We start from the raw sequence: 22,839 nt of genomic DNA on the forward strand, positions 1-22,839 counted from the left end.
TGACCTTCTAAAAGTCTGGGCCGAGGATTGGTCCCTGGGAAGCTCCTGACGTGAGTGTTGTGGTACTTCAGAGATTCTAAAAAGGAAGATTGCGTCTTTCAATAAGCTCCTGACCATTAAGCTGAGTTATTATGGTATTCTGAAGTTTTCTTCTATTGCCTCGGCCATGCTCTTCCATTGGACGCTGTTGAAATATAGCATCGTCACGTCCACAACTACGCTGGCTAGGTCATGCCGTTCGTATGGATAAAAATACTGCAGCTCTGAAAGTATTCGACGCTGTACCCACCGTGGTAAGCAAGGAAAGAGCAAGAACTCCACTCCGTTGGAGAGATGAGGTGAAAATGGTTCTGTCTGCACTTGGTATCTCGAATTGACGCCAAATTGCGAGAATAAGAAAAGACTGGCGCTGACTGACTGTTGTTAACTCAGCTATAACCGCGTAAGCAGTGTCTCCTCCAGTAAAGATGAAGTAGAGCAAGGTCTAAAATTAAGTTGGAGAAAAAAGCGGATATTGTGAAGCGCAGATATTTGATAAAACAAAGCTATTTTTATATTATTTTTAAATTCTTATCAGCGACTACAATTTAATATCAAACTGTCATCTACTTTTCTTAAAGTGCTTAACCAGTAACGGTAACCGCTAAGCATCACAATTATTTACTCGCTTAATTGTTCGCCAAAAGTCAATATTTTTGCACCAAGTGCGCGATCCTTTAAGCCCCACAAGCAGAAATTACACAGCTGAGTTTCGAATTTGCTATAATTTACATGGACAGCCAGAAAATTAAGCAACAACAACAAATAGAGTAAGTATGAGCGCTGCGCGTGTGCATAAAATATACTTTTAATTGTCAGGCGGTACCAATTTGCGTTGCACTGCATAACTAATGGTGAAAGGAGGCGGAGCAGAAAGCGCAGCTGCATTTTACAAACCAAAATTTAATTGTACATATGCATGTGTGTGAGCTTAAAAACTACCAAGAAGCTAAGCAAAAGTGAGCAAAAAGAAAATCGCGAAAAAGTGCGGAATATATGAGTACGAAAATGCAAATGAAATTCCCATTCGTATGCTAATTATTACCGTACACGCCTGCGATTGCGTGAGTGTGTGTGTGTAAGCGGATATGTTTATTCATACCGCGATTGCGCGCGCTTCCTCACACATACACACACACATAAATATTCGTATGCCTCACTGCCATTAAAAAATTTGTGCTTTTGTTGTGTTTTTTTCTATGTTTTTGTTGTGTTTGTGTGTGTATACATATGTATTTGTGCGTTGCCAACCAATAACAGATTCCCCAGCGCAATGCAGTTGAGTAGCTGTATGTCGGGCGGTACCGCAAGGGTCCTAACAAAATCGCGCCGCTCCATACACACCACTACACGCACAGAAGAAATACATGCGCGCCATGGCATACATGGAAAATATTTGCTAAGCGCTGAGCGCCTAAACAAACACCAACACAAGTGCGCTTAAATATCGATGTAAACTGAGGCGCACACACATACACACGCATGTATGCGTTTGCATATGTAATCGTGTAAATATGCATGCGCTTCGCCTGTAGGAAAGGCGAAATATTAATGCACCGCGTTGCTTTTGTTTCCCACATTCGCTTCGCCTCTTTTGTTTTGCTCGTTTCTTTCCAACTTTTCACACACACACACACACGCGCGCACTCTCCTCTGTAAATGTGTTTATGTATATATATATGTAAGTCTCATATCAGCATTGGCACTGCTCTATTTGCCCACACCAGCTAGTCTGCCAGTCAGTCCCAGCGCTGGTGCTCGCCGTAAGTGTTCGGGATGTTGTAGCGCGCACAGCGCTTTCCACAAACAAGTTGCATGGCACTTGTGCTGGCTTGTAAATGTTCGCTTTCAAATTCGTAGTCACTTGTGTAGTGCTGTGAGGATGAAATTCAAATGTGTGTGCCAGTAAATTTAGTGCTATCTAATTTTTTACAGCGTAGCTTTACAAAAAAACTTAAAAGAAAAAAAAACAACAAAAACAAAAACATTTCCCGCGTGTGCTTGAAAGATATTTGGTATGTAGAAATATGCAACTACAACTTTTGAAAACATTTGACAATTTTCGTTATTTCCTGCAGGAAAAAGTCTGCAGCCGGCTGCTTACAAGCATTTGCATACTTTTTGTCGTATGTTTTCGCATATTCATGCACACATGTGTACACACACATATATTAAAAAGTCGTTGAAAATGTGTGCGCCTCAAACAACTTAGATTACAAAGCAATGTCGGCAAATAATTAATATAAGTACACTTGTTGTTGTTGTTGTTAATAACATGCAAACATTTTAATTAAATTGCGCTTAAAGTTTGAGTGAGTGGTGCCTCATAGACAAATGTTATTAAACTGTGTTACATGAATGTCGAATTTGATTTTTCGTGACAACGCTGTTGCTGAAGTGTTAGATTAGACTGATAAACCAGGAATGCGCCGCGACCTTAGGCCTATCGTGCCGTGTTAAAAACATGAATTTTGATCGTCAACTTGGAGTACAAGCATTTCAGGTGAGTGTCTATATTTAGTTTTCATGACTAGTCATAAAAGCGATGCATAATACGGAGATCAGTTAGACAAATGCAAAGTGTTGGAGGCTTAAGCGCCACATCTAGTGTGGAAGAAAAAAACTGGTTTCTCCGACTACGCCTTTAAAAATAAGGTACTAAAATTTTAAATTGATATCTGAAATAGTTTTGTAGTTACAACCATCTAAAGTGTAGCCGCTCATCTCAACCAGTCCATCAGTTTAACTTTAAACGTCTTCTTCTCCTTTATTGGCGTAGACACCGCTTACGCGTATATAGCCATGTTAAATGTGCTTTCATCAAAATTACATTTTACAAGTTTTCTTCAGTAATAATTCGGAGAAAGATCCGATCCGATGCAACAAATGGTCTGATCACTATCAAATACTTTCCTGCATGTTCTGTAAATAATTCTCCATATAATAACCTACAAGTTTTGATATCGGTGAATGGGCCAAAACGAGATGGCCACCGATTCCAATTTTCCTAAGAAAATTTTGTTCACCACTTTTCACTTTTGGTTGAATGAGTACGGTAATAAACAAAATTAAAGCATGTGGAGATATGATAATTCCGTATTCATTCCTGAGACGCCATTAGATTCTCAAAAAGTCACTGTTTGGTGTGATCTATGGCAGAGGGAATCAATAGTGGATTTTTCATCAAATATTTTGAACAAATTTGATGGGGACGGCCTGTTGTTCACCTCAGACTTCAAAAACTACCGTGCGCTGTGCTAACAAAGAACCAAACAAGTCAAAATTACGTTTTCTATGCTGTGATCAAATTATGAGTACAATAGAGGACATGGAAAGCAGTAACAATCAATAACTACCTTATAATAATAGGTTAGGTTAGGTTAAGCGGTCAATAATAACAGATCTCACTTGGACAGCTTAGAACTTTGAACTCTTGTGGTACATAGAACTTCTAAATATATATAGTAATAGATCATAATACCCTTTAAAATGATGAATCGCTTTGAGCCTATCACAAATATGTTGGATGGTTAATGACAGTTTTGGCCGAAGGTAAGACTGCCGCGATGATTCAACCTCACTCTTGTAAAGGTTGTACAATGAAGAGAAAAGTGCAAGTGTTTCCACCTCGCAATAGCAATAAAATCGGCCAAAATGACTGATCTGTAGAAACTCCAACCAGTTTTTCCTCTATAACACAACAATAAAAGGTGTGCACTACCAAGTCCTCTGGGTCCATCTCAAACATATGCACAAATTTTGTAACAGTAATTGTCACTTGTTAATCTATTGCAAACTTTTGAGCGTAATTCAGCGTAAAAAACAGCTTTCCATTTAATCAAATAGACGCCCTAAGAAATTTAAGACAAATCTTTAATGTCAAATAGAAACTCTTTCAAAATCCAGTTGCGACTTTGATTAATATATACATATATATACTTCCATCTGATCAAATTTGACGTGGACCGATAAAAATAAACAATATTTGAATGAATTTAAGACAAACATTTGAGTTTTAAAATGAAGAAAATTTTTTTTAGTTTTTAGAAACAGAAAAAAGTCACACGGTGGCTGAGCGATGACTTTCGTTTCGTGGGTTCACCAAAAAGTGGATCACAATCATGATAGAATGGGACTGCGAATTATTGTGGGACATAATCCATCAATTAATTGCTAACAAATCCGGTGATTACGATGACATTCATATAAACGCCTAAAAATAGCCAAATATCGGCCTTATTGACCACTATGACACAAAGTCAGATGTACCACATCACGGCAATCAATGTAAACATTGAACGTCACCTTGATTATTTGACCGTCTCTGATGTAGTTCTTTTATTTTCGGCTCATTTTAGAAGTGCCATTCGGTAGATTTGTGAACATTATCGATGTTATATTTTTAAATCCATGACTCGTCCTCAGTAATGTTGAGTTTGATTTGTGTAGGGTTCTCAGCTACGTTGTTGTGTTCGTACTAATGTCAGTGCCGGGCTTTCAAACTTCAACCCACAAGTTTCTAATGACAACTTAGAGTTCCCAAATCCGTTAATTGTTAATTTGTTTTTGATGGTGGTAACTCTGCACATAACTTCTTTTTGCCAAGGATCTTTGGTATTAAAAACTTAGGTTTACCGGCTATTTATGGCTGAAAGGATATGTAAGAAAATAATAAAGCTTAGATAAAGTCAACAAATGGTGCTTTTGAGACTTCCTGTATACACAGAGCGTCAACCTAATAAAGATTAGAGGCACAATCGATAATTTATCGATTTTGGAAAACCACTTTTTGGCAAACCTTAACCTAAACTAAGATTAAAAAAATTCTACTTCTCAAAAAAATTTTCGCTGCATTTTTTTACAGCTTAACTTCCACTTTCGTAACTAGTTTGACAAAAATTATTGATATATCGCAAAAAAAATCGGTACAGGCCCTGTTGAAAAGTAAAAAAAAACGGCAAATAGATGCCTATATTGAAATTCGTGCCGAAATACACGTCACAGCTGCTCATTAAGTGTTTGCTATTTTTCCATTTCTGTAAGTAAACATAAATAATCCCATAAGTTGCGACATTCGTGCCGGTCAGACCAGACTGCTAATATGTGGTGAGCGCTTGCCCGTCGCTTGTGGGGGCTTTCAGTGACCCACGTGCGTGGCATTGTAGGCAAATAACAATTTGCTGTTATTGTTGTTGGCTGTAAGCGGGCAGGGAGAACTCTCGCGTGCGTGATTTTATTTAAATAAGCAATTTTATTATTTATTTTGCTCATTTCCTTCGGGTGCGACGAGCGCACTTGAGTAGAGCAATGAGTACGCAAAGTTGCTGCTCGAGAGTGCTCCTGCAGTGGGAATGAAAACAGCAAACTTTTACTGGCTTATATTTGTAATTTCGTGTGTATATATGTGTGTCTGTGCCCATTGCAGTTATCCAAGTCTGTGTGTGCGTGCGAAATCTGCTTATGACCGAAAACTTTCCGGCTATTTGCTGGAAATTTGTTGCTGCTACTGTTTCCGGCTTTTATATGAATTTTGTTGCCGCTGTTATGCAATCTCCATAACTTGGACTCTGTTTTGATGTTGGCGTTGCTTGTTTTCACTCTTGATTCATTGCTATTCGCCTTAATTGTTGTGGTAAAATATTTCATTTTGTTTGTTTACTGGCCGCCACCACGCCCCCCGGCTCCTGGCATATGTTTAAGTGAATTTGCATGGGCTTGTGGGATCACACACATACAAACACATTCACATGCTTTGTTGTGTGAGTGGTTTCGCATTAACATAATACAATAACAAATGCTCGTAATAATGGCAACCAGTAAACAAGTGAAATTTGTGTGCTCCCCCTCTCTCCTTCCTCTTCCGGCTACTCATGCCCGGCGAGCGTTTAGTGAGTTGGAAAAATAGCAGCAACAATACATCTACCATAAATGGCTGTAAGTTGTTGTTTTTCTGTTTGTTCCTTCGTTTATGAATATTTTGGCTTTCTGCTGGAGCCAAGTGCTAGCTCTAATCTGACAGGTGAAATGGATTTGCAGCGCCACCAACAACACCGGTTCCACTTTGTTACGTAGCGCTTGACTGCCCACCCTATGCATAAAGCCTAAACGCTCCAGCGTCCTTTCTTTGCGTCCGCGTTCATATGCGGTGTGTGTGTGTGAGTGTATGTGTTCTTATTGTGGTTCCTTTTGAGGCCGTAAGCGGGCTGACAGTGTGATTTATGCGGCTTAGAAATGGCAAAACAGAAACATGACTAACATTTAAACGCAACTTTTGCCATTTCTATTTCGGCCAAAACGCTGAAGAGGTAAGCAGCAGGAAAGAGAAAAGAAACGTGCAAATAGAAAAATGGCCAAACCTTTGAAGTCTTGAAAAGCGCTCTAATAGAGTTGTGACATTTGAGCGGGACAGTGCGGCACAGCGGCGGTTTTGCGGTTTAAAGTAAAATGGCATTATAACAAAAACAAAAAAAAGTAGCGAAAATAAAAACTCAAAACACATATAACACTCCCAAGGGAATTGTGTACCCGGTCCACCACTTAAGCTGCGCAGTCAAGCTCTGTCAGTTTATAGTGGAAAACAATTTAGGTTGCCGCATGATAATAACCCCGGGTTATTTATGGCTTTAAGAATTCTAAGTTTTTTGCACATTTCCGTTCTCTTATTCATTTATTTGCACAAACAATTGTCAAAAAGTTCCTTAATTAAAAGTGTGACCAAAACAAAAGCTAATAAATTGTGTCTCCTTATTTCTTTGCAGATTTACAGTTGACTTGTTGTCACAACCCAAATCTTCGGCGTGTTGAACAAAGGTAAGTTTATGCTAAGACGTCGTCGCGCTGCCGCTGCGCAGCCTTGCAATTTAGCCGTAGCTCTTTTTTTCGTTGTTTACTTCCTTGCGGGATTTTTAATTAATGCCGCTAATTTGTAATCAAACTGACTAAACAAAGCGCGCGCTTACAGTAATGGAAATTTTGGCAATCCTAAAATCTTTTAATGAAAGGAAAGTTTTATGGTCCGTTCTAAATTAATTTAAATTTATTAGCTGTGCAAGTGAAAGGTGCTCTATTTCGAGGGAAAAGAAAGCAGGTAAAATAGGACATAGAAACTTCAAATTTAATGTGGATTGTTTACTATCATTTGAAAGATCATTTTTTGGTATTTATTTTTTGAAGATTATCTCTTTCAAATGTTGGAAGTGGCTACGCCTCAGATGGTCTATCCGTTGAGTCCAATTTTCGAAGACTCGGTCGAGCATTTCGACTGGTAGCTTGCGAATGACACGCGTGAAGTTTTGCTCAAAGGCCTGAAACGAAGCGGGATTGTCTGTATAGACTATAGACTTTACATATCCTCACAGCTAATAGTGTGATGTCGCACGAAAAAGTCTAACGGTGTGATATCACACGAACTGGGTGGCCAAACGACCGAATCAAGACGTGAAATTATCTGATCACCAAAGTGTTCTCTCCACAAATCCACTGATTGCCGTCTTGTCGAAACCAAATATCGCCGAGATCACGAGCCATGGACGGTCACATTCTCACCGGCATCATTTTTGAATAAAAAAAGACCGATAATTCCACCTACAAACCACACCAAACCATTGCTTTTGTCCGGATGAAATGGCAGCTCTGGAATCTCCTCCAGTTGCTCTTCGTTCCAAATGCGGTAATTTTCCTTGTTTACATACCAATTGAGTCAGAAAATGGCCTCAACGCTGAACACACTGGCTCGAAAATATCGGATTTTCCCAGAACTTTTCACGGCCTCATAAAGCGAAGCGTTGTCACTTAGGAAGGGCGAGGTCTCGATGTATAATAGCTCCAAGTTGTTCTATACGTCAGTCTGGCTTGCTGAATACGGCACCGAATCGACTCTAAACGTCTTCGTGTATACTCTCTACTACGGCTGCGATATTTTCTTCACTGCGTGCTGGACGTGATCTATTCGCTTGTATGTTATCCAATAATGAATGCTGGGTCTCACAATGTGTGATGGTCTTGCGAATATTACGCTCAGTAGGCCGACTATGTTGACCGTAAGTTGATCGAAGCGCGCGCAATACATTCTTTGCAGAACGTCAACTATCGAAATAAAGTTGAACGATTTGTAAACGTTGTTTAGGCGTAGGTCCCTCTATGATGAAATGTTAAGCAATACTGAAGAGAAATATCAGGACAGCTTGACTTCGACTCCTGCGTAATCTGTCAAAAAGGCTATTAAAAAATATCAAATACAGTTTTCTGTGGCAGCAAAGTTTTGGAGCCTCTATAATTTCATAAGTTTGAAAGCCACTGCACATTTATTTATTTAATTTAGCTATTCTGGGTTGAAGACCACTGAAGTATAATTATTAAAGAATCGCACTACCATTGCCAAGGAACCGTATTTGGTTCTGCTGCCGAACAAAGTTCGATGTAGAGTTTTCATAAGCCATCATTGTAGACGGAAACAATGAAAAAATTTAACGTTGGTGTTATTTGCGAAGCCCTTCATAAATATCAAAGATTTTTCACATGCACTTGTTTCCGATCATTCACTTTGTATGGCAACTATATGCTATAGTGGTCCGATATCGGTGGTTCCGACAAGAGAGCAGCTCCTTTGTGGGAAAAGGATGTGTGTAAAATTCCAAATCAATATCTCGAAAACTGTGGGACTAGTTCGCGTAAATACAAACAGGAGAACGACAAACGGGCATGACTTAATCGACTCAGCTCGTCATATTGACCATTTACACATATATGTTATAGGTTTTGAAATTTCGTGGTAAACTTAATATACTTCACGCAGGGTATTAAAAAAATTAAAATAGTTTAAGCATAAAATTCTAGAACCTAGAAAAGATGTGTATGCAAAATATAAGGTCCAACAAACCTTGGCACATAAGCTCTCAAACTGTTTTTTAAGTAACTCAAAAAGCTATGGTATAATAATATGAAAGAAATTGAATGGGCGCGGAAAAGTATGCAACATCTTTTAATATGTTGTATTTTATTATTAATTTAAATTCTATTAAAATAAATATGCTGAAGTGTTGACCGAAATTGAATGTCGATTCGACGTTCAATATGCAGTTTGTGGAACCCTAACTCCAAGCCAACATCATTTCAAAATGATTACGAATTGCAAAACAGTGTGCTAAATTCAAAACATGTTCGATTAAATCACAAAATAAAAATATTTTTTTGCAACTTTCAACGTTTGTATTTTACTGCGAAGACTATAAGAGCATAAAAACATTTAGGTCAAAGTTCCAACATTCCAACGACACCGCAACAAACACGCACTAGTACAAGCATCTAGCCAGACCGTAGAAGAGTCTACTTTCAAACCCATCGACATGCATCTCTGGTCTCCGAAAATGCTTTGTGTTAGCAGGCACTGCCTCATTTTTACATGTGCAAATTTTGTGAAACTTTTTTAATTGACTTTGCAACTTTTTAATGATAAAATGCTTGCCAATTGCCCAGCGCCCACGTCGGCCGCCAAACTCTTTGTTGCTTGTGGATGTGTTGCAAGCGTGGTGGCACAACTACACTAATACAATTAAGCGTGTTGCTTTAGTTCAAGTGCGTGTTTTGAAATCGAGTCACTTTTGGGCACACTCATGTTTCCTATCAGTTTGCTTTGCCTTAAGCGTTTCGCTTAGGGGAGATAAATGAGACAGAAGCAGAAACAGAAACAGAAGCAGCAACAGTAGATTAGCAAAAACTTTAGTTTTTTATTTCTTTTCACATTTGAAATGCATACAAATGTACACTTTAGGAAACAAGCAAACGTTGGCCCGAAATGTGAGAGTTTTATAAATTTATTGGGGTTTGTTAAAGTTGTTGCCCAACAGGTTAAATAGGTCTGCACTTCGTGGTGGCGAGGGTATCATTTGCGCAAAACTTTAATCAAGATTCCGTGTGGCTTTGTAAATTGTGCACAAGCTTTATAATTAAAGATCAAATTGTTGGTTTGCGCAGTTTTTTTAAGTGTGTCGTGTCTAACATTTTAATGAGTAGAAGTGAAGAGTAAATGTTGCTAAAACATTCGCAAGTGAGCTGGCAACTACGTTAGGCTTAAATAAGATATTTTAAAAATTAGGTTAGGCTATGTTGGAGTAAGAGTTCGATAGTAACAGGAATCTCACTTGGCATACTTAGAACGCAGAGTCCGCTGTTGCTCAAAACTCCTATATAATAAGTCATAAGATCCTTACAAATCGACAAAGTGCCTTGAGCCGATTACAAATATTTTGAAACTGTTAATATCAGTTTCGGCTATGTAGTGTGCTTCGCCGAAGGTAAGACTACCGGATGTCCCAGTCTCAGTCTTGTTAACGCTGGACAATAGAGGAGTAAGTGCCTGGATGTTTCCATCTCACCCTCTCCAAACAACTTTAAAAACTTTCGACCGTCACGATATTAGTCGTTGAGGAAGAACCACGCCGAAAGCGGCAAGAATAACTTTGCTAAGGGCACGTAGCTCATTTTATTCTTGGTCAAAGGGATTTTGCAGTCTCACAGGAGCGAGGCGAGTTGACTGGAAGTCCATTAGACCAGTGCTAAATTGCAAGACGCCAATTTTGGTCAAACTTGGTTTCATTCTGATGTGAGTGAGGCAATAGGTTCATAGGTTTTGTGGTCGCCAGAGATTCCGCTATGATTCGGCAAAGAGACGAGTTTGATGATGGCGCTGGTGCTATTTCCGTCGGCAGTCACATTTTTACTCTGCTCGGCTCTTGGACTGAGTTTCCAACTGTGAAAAAGCTCACTGCATCTATTCCTATTTCTCCCCAACCACATATCAGTCGTCAGTATGTGAGCAGACTGAGCTTCTGCGATGCAGTGAATCAAGTTTGCAGGAAGGCAGTTGAAGAAGGTGAGAGCTTCGTGATCCCCTCCATATGTCTAGTTTTCTTGAGCCGTAGAGCGTACTTCGCTGCAATGCACCTGCAGGCAATGTTCACCGGAAGTGTGGAATAAATGGCATTAAATGCTATTTTCGGTGTAGTTCGAAATGCTTCAAATATGCTGACCAGAGCCTACTTCTATGTTGGACCTTCTTAGCGTACATGAGGTGCTTGCGGTTTGATTGCATCTCAAAGTTTTCGAGGACTTTCTAGCACGGCTTAGGGCCGCACATTGTAGAAGTCCCCCTCTATGTGGAAAAAAGGTGCCTAAAGCAAATTCCTTGCACATAAGGGCTCCCTCCAGCCAAGACGCTACATCATGCAAAGTAGTGTCGACCGATCCGCTTTTCATATGAACATGTTGTGCCCTTAACTGTGTACTTCTTAGTATTTTGCTCCTAATGAGCAGATGCACGAGTCTCTCTAACGTTTTCAACAGAAACGAGGTTAGGCGAATAGGTCTGAACCCATTGACATCGACTAAAGAGCACTTCAAGGTATAAAAACAATATTTTTTTGAAAAGCTTGGACTATCTTAACCACTTAGATTTCAAACATATCAAATTTTCATTAACATTATTTCTAAGTATTTTCATAACGAATTGAGCCTTTGATTGATAAGTACATATAACATTTGTTTGCCTCCCTTGAAATATTATAAAAAAAAATTGCCAGAAATTTTAAAGCTCCTTTTAGACAAAATGGCCAAAATTTTCCGCTGACACTGACATAAATTAAGTAATTTCCATGCGCCAAAATTAATGCAATCATTTCCTCAAACTGAAAATAGCAATTTAATTAGCTGCGATAAAAACTTTTGCGGACAGTTAGCGTCATATAATTAGTACTAGGCTTTCACTAATAATCCTCGCTGACTTTCGAAAGACCTCACGCGGCCGAAGAAAATGCTATACAAATAAGCAAACTACCTCTGTTAAATTTATTGGACTTGATGGGCTAATGAAGTGCAACGGCTGATTTCATTAGCAGCTGCTTGTCCAAAGTTCAACATCACAACATTTCCCATCTTTTGGGCGATCGAAACACATTTACACTTCAAGGAATATTTCTGGAAAGCTGCTCACCAAGTGAGTGCAGCTAATATTATTTGCTTCATTAGCGACATGCGTTTGTTTAATAAGCGCTGACAGTGACGCGCGCTTAAGTCAATAGCGCACTAATTGTGAAGCTTCATCAGCACTGAGGTGGACAGCGCTAATTGTAAAGTTTCCACACGAAAATTGCTGCAAGAGAGAAATAAAAATAATTGCTGGAAAGATAACTTTTTTTATTTAAAATTTTGTGTATAAAATAATGAGAATAAATAATTCCCAATATTTTAAAGCAAACAAAGCAAAAAAAAAACAGTTAGTACCTAATTTTACAGCTAATTATTCTTCGTACAAAAATTAGTCAAATTTTGCTGTTAAAAACATACGCGCACACACATGCAAAATGTAAAGACAACCAATTTCCAAATTAAAAACGAAAACGGAAGTTTCTTTTTGCCGTCCCTATAAGCACTTAAGCACAGTCATTAAGTAGCGCCAACAATTTGGTGCATTCCACATTTTTGAGTTGCCATCAATTTTCTTTATACGGTAGTTTACACCAGCCTTTCAGTTCATCTATTTGTCCGGAACTAGTGGAAAGAGATTAATTCTTCTGCTCAAGTTGTAACCGCATGAATTGGCGCATTAAAATTCCTCATTAAGCGCACATTCGCGCGCAAAGACAGCTTTTTCACTCACTCTTCTTCTCGCGGCATAGTGCCGAGCTAAGCAAAGACGACAAGAAATCTGAGTGACTGATAACGCTTGCAACGCAGCTGCTGCACCCACAACGAGGCAAGACAAGCTGCCGCAAATAATGAGCCATCTTGTTAAACATAGTGCTTGCAGTATGCCGATGGTGCTGAGGCACAGTGTGTGGAGGGAAGCGAAATGAGAAGCAAATGTCATATATATTATTATCAGGGCTTTACTCGTGTATTTTGCTGTAGCGGAAAAGAATCGAAGCAATAGGGAAAGATAATACGACAAAATATAAATTTACGGTTGCGATTTTTTGTCAGAATCACGTCAAAATTCTGTAATTTTTGTTCGAAAAATTTTGTTTTGAAAGCTGTAGTAGAATAATGCGAAATTGTGTTATGCTTTAACTTAAATGATAATACCTTTAACACTTATATTCACTACAGACGTTTCTCCAGCAAATCAGTTTCATCATTATGTCAAACTTAATGACAGTCGTTGTCATTTGCCATTGACAGATTTTGTTTTAGAAACTGTAGTAGAGTTATTCGAAATAATGTCATATTTTCACTTCCAATGAGAGTACCTTTAAGAGGTATGTTCTGTTTTCCCAGCAATGAAGTTTCATCATTGCGTCAAACTTAATGACAGTCTTTGTTATTTGCCATTTTTTTATATGAATTTTTATTTGTGAAATATATGAAATATTATCGGCATGGAAATAGTACACGTTTCTCCATTTTTGTAAACTTTCTCAACTTAGTCAGCGAAATTGTGCGATCGTTAAATTAACGTCATTAAATTTAACATAGAGAGAAAGGCGCATAAGGCTTTTTGGTAAGGAGTTGAGAGATAGCAAAGTCTTCTATTGACCATATTTATAGCTCGAATTTTTAAAAGATGGATATGTGATCCAGAAAGGACTTAAGTACTACAATGAAAATGGTTATTCAAAAGACCTAAACCTCAATGGTATTTATAAAGGGTGATTCTTATCGAGGTTCCTTATTATTTTAAAGAAAAAACACAGAAACTTCAAATCTAATAGATAATGTTTATTTTGATTCGAAAGAACTTACTTTTTGATTTATATTTTGCAGAATATTTTTTTCAAATGTTGGCCGCGGCCACGTCTCAGATGGTCCATCCGTTGATTACAATTTTCGATGACTTTATGACAGATTTTCGGGATTGAGATATGGGTGTTGATTTAAATTCAAAAGCTGAATTTCCAACCTTAAAAAATTACTGTCATCTTTGGATCCACTGACCACTATCATAATTTATGCCACCACCATTGCGCCTTCGCGCCACTGTGCAACATGTCAAATTTTGTATATTTGCTGCCGACGGCGCTGCCATTTGCTGTCATTTGCAACTTTGTAACTGCAACTTTTCGCGATGTTGTTAGTCTATTATGTGCAGCTTCATTATTATTATTCTCATACTAGCGTCGGTGCGTTATCTCCGTTAATGCAGCGTATTTTATTGCAGCCGCGCAACTATGCGCCAGCAAATGCCAAGCAGCGACTGACTTAGCGACGGCTCAACTCGGCACTGACAAAAGCTGGTTGCCACATGCATTGTCGTGCTTTACGCCACGGCTGCCGTCGCCTTTAAGCTATGTGTTAGCAAGCGTTTCACCAAGAAATTGCGTCCGCGGCGAGGAAACGTTGACAGCGCTGAGGCGGAGAATGAGCGCTCCGCAAGTTGGCGGGTCAATTAAAACTTTGTCGCATTTTTCCTCCATTCTTTGCTGGTGTTGCGCGCAAGTTTTCATTCTTTTCGTTAACTTTTATTATTCTCATGCTTTTATACATATATACTTTTTAAGGATGCTGCTGTTACTGAAGTTGTTGCTCTTGTAAGCTTTGTTGTTGGAGTTACGTTGTTGTTGTAGTTGCGTTGTTGCAATAATTTGCATTGTAAGTGCGCTGGTGAACTGCGGCAGCGCAGAACATCGTGGGAGTTGTTTACCCAGCAGCGGCGAAACTTTTGCGCATATTTCTTTCCATTTAGCGGGCAACAAAGCAAACTAGTCGGTTAAGGCGCTATTTAGCGACAAAAGTTTTGTGGTCAAGTGTACGACACTAAATCCAAGCAGCTTTTCAGTTGCTTTTGTAAAAAAATTACAGCAACAATGTCGTTGGCAGTAAGACTTACTTTCTAAAATACTTGAATTTCGCAAATTTTGTTTGAGTTTTGGAGTGGAAAAAATTGAAAATAATTGAATTTTATGCAAATTTTTTATAAACTTAATTTGGCAGTAACTGCAAACTAGTAAATTTATGTAAAAATAAATTTTTCGAGCTAAGTAACTTTTTATGCCCAAATCGGGGTTTAGTAAGTTTAGCACTAAGTTTTCAATAGACAAAAAGAAACAACGGTAACTCTGTATAATACGTATACGCATGACGCACTGAGTCGTTTTAGCCATGTCCGCCTGTCTGTCCGTTTATTCGGCTGAATTTTTGAGACCAAATTTTGCACGCATCCTTTTCGGAACCGCCCATATACATATACATATATACAATTTTTTATTGTACAAGAATCCTTATGAAATTTGTCATGAATGGTTTTCCAAGGAAACGGAATTATATCCCAAGGTCTTGTTTAGATCAGACCACTATAGAATATAGCTGCCATACAAACTGAGCGATCAAAATCAGGTTCTTGTAAGGAAAACTCTTTTATTTGTCAAGGTATCGTAACGAAATTTGGTACAGATTAGTATTCCAAGAACCGCCACAATCTCCAAAGAAATTGTGCAGAACGCTTTTCTATAACATATAGCTGCCATACAAACTGACCGATAAAAAACTAAGTTTTTGTAGGGAAAAAATGTATTTCAGACGTATATGTATTACAGTTTCGTTGCAATCATAGTCAACATTTTTTGTTGTTGCTGTTTTTTTATTGCTAACAAATTTAGTTTTAATTTTTTTTTAATTTTTTGGTTTTAATTTTTTTAAATTTTTATCTTTTTATTTTTTAATTTTTTTTTATTTCTATTTTAATGCAGCAATTATTAAGATTGCGTTAAATTGCTTTTAAATTGCACTTCAATTAATTTCTTTCCTCCAATTCTTCTTGCAACTCTTGCATTTTCGTTCTATATATACAAATTACAAATTTTGATCCCTCTCCCTCTCTCTCTCTTTCGCTCTTTGCTGTCATTCTGCACTTGCCCAGCACATTAAGTGCACTTTGACAATTTTCAACGGCCCACACAAGCACTGCCGCCTCCATTCATTATTCAGCTGCTTTCAACAACAACACTTTCATACAACATTTAACTTGCAACACTCTAACAAGTAGCGAACTAAGCAAGCGCTCAGTGTCATTGTCAGGCAACGCTTGGCCTCTCCATTACACATTGACAGTCAGCGTATTGTCCAAGAGTGCAGTGCATGTGAGAAATATGTCAAATGTGCTTTTCGGCTGAACAATGGTCATCCACAGGGCGTGCATTCGCCTTCGAATACCACGTCTCGGCAGTGTCTTTTGTTCCAGTAGCTCGTGCTGGCGTGCGACTGCATCGCATGCGCCTTACTAATTGTGACAGTGTGTGAAATGTCGAGCTGCTTTAGCAGTTTCAAGTGCAATTTACAGTTGTTCACTCTTTGTTGTCGAATAAAATAAGTGAGTGAGCACACAGAAACACACACACGCATATATATGTATATAGTATACAATAATGATTTATATAGCGACCCCTTTGGAAAAATGTAAGCTTGAATGTATATGTGTATACATATATCAACTAACTACACCAGACATTCCTTCAGACCATGCTTTGGCCATTCGACAATAAATAGCATAGTAAGTCTCTGTGTTTGTATTATTTTCCTCTATATAAATACATACATATGTATATGTATGCCCGCTTGCTGTCATAGCAACACTGCCTGCTAACAATGGCCCATAACGCTTTGTTTAATTGCAAGAACACATCAGCAGCAACAACAATTGCAAATCAGTGCTTCTCCAACACAATAAGTACACAGCTAAAGCGTCAACTAAGTAATGCATGTGCTTATTGTTTGCCCTTGCTGATTGTTTTTGTAGGTGTTTTCAGTCGCTTTTGAGAGCTTTTGTTAGCTTAGCTTGATTTGAAGGGCACTCAAGCGCTCGTTTTGCACTGAAATTAAGAAAAGCACAATGGCTTGTTAATGTTTGGGTGTGAGAGCGTTTCTGAATCTATTAGCCTATTTCTACGCGCTTTGAACGCTTCACAATCCATTTATAAAAGATTCCTGGCGTGGACATATTTACGCACGGGACTGGTCGTTGGTCCTTTTGTTTCGAGCAGGATTAAGGAGTTAGTTCAAGATATGCCTTCCAGATATGCCAAAAGCTATATGCGTCTGTGCAAATTTGTGTGCGCTGGTTTCTTTCTTTTTGTATAAGTATAATATGAGCAATAAGTCAATCTTGCAAAGGGTAAATTAAGTTGGCCGTTTTTAACACCCAGAAGAAAACATAGGAAACCCCTTGAAATATATATGTAAAAGATCAAAGAGAACAGCTGATTCGATTAAGCCATAGCCATCAATCTATCCGTCTTTCTTCATGTATATGTGGGAACTTATCCCTCAATTTTCGAGATAACGATCCGCACACGTCCTATTCTCTCAAGAAGGCTACTTATCAGTTGAAATCGCCGATAACGGACTACTGTAGCATATAGCTGCCATACAAATTGAGCTCGGAATCAAGTGCTTTTAAGGACAACTTTTTTAGTTGAACAGATATCTTCATGAAATTTCGCAGATATTAATATTTAATACCACGGTATAACAACTGAAGAATTTATTCAGATCAGACCACTATAGCACATAGCTGTCATACAAACTGACCAATCAAAGTCAAGTTCTAGTATGGAAAACTCTTTCATTTGACGAGATATATTCACGAAATTTTACATGGATTATTGCTCAAAGTAACGTTGTAATTTCCTCTAATTATTCAGATTGAGTCACTGTAGCTTATAGCTGCCATACAAACTTACCGAAAGGAAGAAAGTTTTAGTAAGGAATCTTCTGTATTTGAGATGGGTATTATAGCTACGGTGCAACCGATGTTAATGCTTTTTATTGTTGTTTCTTTTGAACAGTTACCAGAAGCCGAAAAGGAGCGAAAAACTTTATATTCTCTTAGGGTTATTAAGGCGACTGAAGACACCTAAATTAGAAATGTCTTCAATTAAAAGGCATTTGGTACCAGCAGATAGATGTCTTCACAGAAAGCAGATTTTAAAAATGTTTGTTGAGGTGTTAATGAACTGTTCAAGATAATAAACTATTTTAATATCACTCATAGTTAGGCAATTTCTTCAAAAAAGTTGAAATGTGGTAGCGTTAAAGGTTCTCTGTCTGCTGCATTTTCGGAATTCAAAAATCTATTCCCAAGTACCTAAAGAAAAGTTTTAAAATTAATTGATTAACACTGATGAATCCTAAAAATCTGGTATTTTTTCTCTGCCTGAGTCCTCCGTTTTACTTCACGAATAATAATTTCATCTGAGAAGTTCACAGCACGCAATACAAAACCTAAATGAAAGCCAAACATAAACACAGCTAAAGATTCTAGCATATGAACATCACTCAAGAATACATAAAAATCACAACAACTTCCTTCAATACAACTGCTGCGGTTGGCAACGCCACAATAAACACCAGTACAGACCGCAGTTGTCTAGGTTACGTATACGCCCAGGTGAACGACATTAGCACCCATAAGCGCTTTAACGCATAAACTCTTAAACGCATAAGCATTTCATTTACTAAAAATGTTGTTGTTTTTTTTTGCTTTTTGACTGCAAACAAATTGCCGGCTTAGGCGCTTTAAAACTGCGGCGCCTAAATGCTGATGCTGGCGCAGCGGAATCTGTGCATAATTTCCAAACAACTTCATATTTATGTCAACGCCTGTTGAATAAAAAAATAAAAAAAACAACAAAAAGAACAGCAAAACCCCTAACGGTCCACTGTGATTGCCTGTGCTTTCCGCTTTGATGCTGTTTGCTTGCGTTTGTGCCGCCCGACTGCTTCAGCAGGCTTGAATTGCGCAATTTTTGCGGTGAAATTTGGCAAATTACGTTGTGTCGTTGCTGCCGTTCGTTAGCCGATTATTGTCGAGCGGCCGACAAGAGTCATAAAATTCCAACATTGCAATGCTGATGGCATCTGGCATTTTGAATGAGCAATTTTCGGTATGCCAGCAAATAATTCCCTTCAAGTGTGCGCATTTATTAGGTATATTTGGGTTAAGCAATTGTGGGAGTTGGAAATTTTCACCACACTCACTCGTTTGCACATTTAAAATGACGCTGGTTTGCTGATTTTCCTTTAAAGTGCGCTCATTTACTTTTGATTTCAGCATTAGTGATTGTAATGATTGCTTGTGAAGCGGCGCGTAATTTCATAGCCTCACTCTACACCTCAATGTCTCCCTTGTGTGCAGCGAAAATCGCCACTTTCCATGCAATTTTACTCCTTGCCTAGCTCTTCCGCTGGGCAACTCATACTACTTCAGGGCGCGTTTTGAAGTTTGTGTAAGTAAGAAATGCTTGTTTCTAGTATGCCACTCTGCTGTTGCAAGTATTTTCATGCTTTACTTCTTCCACAACTTTGTACGTTTCCGCCTTGACTTGAAGGCGGCGTGCCTTGGAGAATTTTCAAGTCTTCGAGAATTTCAAAGCAGCAAATCAAATGTAAGCGATTTGCTTTTTTCTTCTTCTAGTTTTCATTCGTCTAGCGTTTTTCCGGACAACTTCTGTGTTGCGACCGCTATGTTACGGTATTTTGCAGTAGCCATTATGACGTCATCATGTTTGCGTCTAGACTATTTGGTTGAGTAGTTATGGCGCTACGTTTTTGCTGTTTTGTCAGTTTGTCGAAAAATCGTTGAAATATTTTTCTTCGCATTTTAATGACAACAGTTGAGTCGCTGTCACAGTCAATGCTGTGACGAGTTTTACAGTTTCTATTTCGTTGAGATGTTTAGATTGGAATAAATACATATACATAGATTTATATTAATGTTTTTATAGAACTTTTTTTAATGTTAAAAGACCTAGAAAATCATTGATAAATATCGCTTGTTGATGAAAAAATAGTGGTTGGACGATGTTCAGTAAGAACTCTAACGATTTTCGTAAGATAATATTTACTATGGGCATGTATTTAAGAATATCTCCTGATTTTTACTATATGTCAAAAGGATCTTGTAGTCACACATTAGTCGACTAGTGCAAGAACGCAAGATTCCATTGAAGATCCAACTCGGTCCCATTCGAATGTGATTGGGCAAAGGTGTCACCTCTGGTTATCTGGTTGGCTTTGCAGTTGTCAGCGATTCCGCTATGACTCAGCACCAAACTAGTCTGATGATGACGAAGCTTGATGCAATGTATGTGTGAAGAACCACCTCCATCCTTCCCTCTTAGCTTCAACCCTTCCGTAAATAAGCTCACTGGGCCTCTTCTCAGTGACTACTCCCTATCCACATATATAACGCAGTGATTCGAGGTTTAAAGAATACAGTTGAAGTAGGAGAGAATTTCGACGGGACCCTATTCGAAACCTTTCATATGTTTTCATCGAGCCTTGGAACGAACTCCTCAGCAATGCAGCTGCCAACAATGGCCACGGAAGCTGTGAGAAAAATTGCATTTAAGTGTCATTCTGATTATAGTTAAGAGTAGCTCTTTGCACACATTCAAGCTTCTTAGCAAATGTAGCCTTTAAGTGGGCTTTCCACAAAACAAATATACCATTTATTTTGGTTGCGTAGAGTCAAAACTGCACTTTTGGTGAGAGTATCCAACTCTTCTTTATGCTTCCTCTACAGAAATATGAGGCAACCGGTTCTTTCGTGGCATCCATGAAAGCTTTCTATCAAAATTGAATTTTAGGTATTTGACCATATTAATAAGAAGTAGACTCGAGCCTCCGAATATGGGGAGATGCACGTCTGGGATATAACACCTTCTGGTAAATAAAAGCATTTCAGTTTTACTTGGATTGACGGCTAAGCGGCTTCTATTTATCCAGTTGGATTTTAAGTTAGATATCCCTCAGTTAGCTCGTAAACGGTATCTACTAATTATCCTTTAACCACAATAACAATGTCGTCAGATTAATCAGAAAAAAGTAACACCAGCCCCTGCCCCTCTTGCTGGGTGCCCCTGTGAAGCTTTCGGGATGTCTTTGCACTACCCCACTCTGTCACAACCGTTCCGTCGCAAAGAAGACTATAAATGAGATGCTTGAGTTTTGATTTCACCTCAAACTTGTCGAGAGCTTTTATCACCGCCTCCTGCGAATGCAAAAGAGCTTCCTCCTGCCTTGACACTACATCGTGCAATGCAGCGTCGGCCGATCTGCCTTCGATGTAGGCATACTGGACCTTTAGAATTTTATCCTTCGATATTCTGCTTATAATGTACAGGTCCGTGAGACTCTCAAACGTTTTCAACAGAAACAGGGTTTTGGGTAACACAATGAAATAGCAATATCATAATCTAACCGAACCTATCCTGACATTAAGAATCACTTTACTTCATTTCTTCTAGCCTTCTAAAAGGGTTATACTTAAATCATTGTGTAGAGAAACATTCCTCTAGATAGTCTCCTTTGAAAAGTATTTTGTCTAAGAAACAAATTGAACTATCCATGTTTTAAGCAATTTTTCGCAAAAAAAAAATTAATTAAATATTTTGGAAGTTCGTCATGAGGCTTCGGTTGGATAACATAAAGTGTTTTACATCTTAATGTGCAGACCATTAAGCAGAAAAAAAATAAATTTTAAAGAACAATCGTTAATGAATTGCCACCAAAGTTCGAAAAATTGAGTCGCTGATTGATTTCTAATTTTGTAATGGAAAGCGAAAGAAGGTAATCATTAAGCATCTACTAGAATCGCAGTTATTTATATACACATATACATTTTCCCATATCCCAATTGCATATATCCACACAAAATTTGATTTTTCGTAATTCACAAAAGCTTTCAGAAACACATACAACATTTAGCAGCAGCTGTATAGCTTATAAAACCTGCAATAAAAACAAACAGCAATAAAAATTAAGAAAAAAAGAAAGCCAAGAAAACAAAGCAAAGCAAAGTAAGGCGAGAGCAACGAAAAGGACATAATCATAAAAGTATGATTTTCTATTTTATGTTTAACTGAGTCTTAAGTAGCTTGTGTTTGCATTAAAATATTCAATGTTCTCGGGTGCGTACAAAGGGAATATTCCGTAAAATTTGTGCAAGCGCACTTGCTTGGACACAGCTCAGCGCATGCTTAGGGAGGACTAGCATTAGTAGAGAGCAGTTGTAAAGTTGCTAGGAAGCGACAAAAATGCATAAAAAAAGCCATTTTATATTTACATATTTTTGTTGTTTTTGCATACGCTTGCTTTGTGTAACTTTTATATTTTCACTACTTCCAAGCTTTAAGGTTGGCTTGTGTCAAATAAATTCAAATGTGCGCTTAGCAACCGGCTATTAAAGTGTAATGGTAACAGCTGTTCTGCGTTGAAGCAGTGTTTGCTTGGTAGCTTTGCATGAGCGCATGTTTTCGGGCTCTTTATAAATATGAAAGTGATTTTGGGGTGCTAAAATTTAAAATTTTTGCTAGTTTTACGTTTGAACTTTTGTATTTGCATATTTTGGTTTGGTATATCATATACATGCATACGGTAACTATACTTAGTGAAACAACTTTGAAAAAAGCAAGTTCTGATAATTAAAAAAAAATAGTATGAATCATTGTCAAATTTCGGAAGTATGTTTATATATATTTTGCAATCCCTTCGGCCTCAAGTAGCACTAAATTCACCATTTATGGCACTATCTCAAAAGCTTCGAATATTTCTGTTTTTTTTTTCATGGTTATGTTCCAACTATTTAGTGTCCTCAATGAAGCTACTTATCTCCGTTTTGATTACATATTGGTGGATGAAAATTGAAGGCTGTACCAAAATGGATTTCATGAGCCCGGTTGGGATTGTGTTAGAGTACTCGCAGAGGAAGTGTATAATCGATTCCTTAAATCTTTCGAGTTTGCAGCTGCGGTAAGTGTTGAAAATAAAGCAAAGAAAAGTCCAATGTTTAATGCAAGTTCTCATAAATGGCCA

The 22,839-nt window shown here is 38.1% G+C and overlaps 1 protein-coding gene across 2 annotated transcripts in view; it reads left to right on the forward strand.

The window, feature by feature from the left end:
• LOC126753869 (uncharacterized) overlaps positions 1–22,839 on the forward strand; it is a 154,522-nt gene that overhangs the window by 90,092 nt on the left and 41,591 nt on the right. Inside the window, exons 1-2 of one of the 2 annotated variants that reach the window (XM_050465607.1) lie at positions 2,445–2,542; positions 6,798–6,849. The gene's annotated coding sequence lies outside the window, so the exon portion shown is untranslated. Of the gene's footprint in view, positions 1–2,444; positions 2,543–6,797; positions 6,850–22,839 lie in introns of those variants that run through there. The other variant, XM_050465606.1, reaches the window with a different exon arrangement.

The sequence above is a fragment of the Bactrocera neohumeralis genome, chromosome 3, assembly GCF_024586455.1.
Source record: "Bactrocera neohumeralis isolate Rockhampton chromosome 3, APGP_CSIRO_Bneo_wtdbg2-racon-allhic-juicebox.fasta_v2, whole genome shotgun sequence".
Taxonomy (NCBI): domain Eukaryota; kingdom Metazoa; phylum Arthropoda; class Insecta; order Diptera; family Tephritidae; genus Bactrocera; species Bactrocera neohumeralis.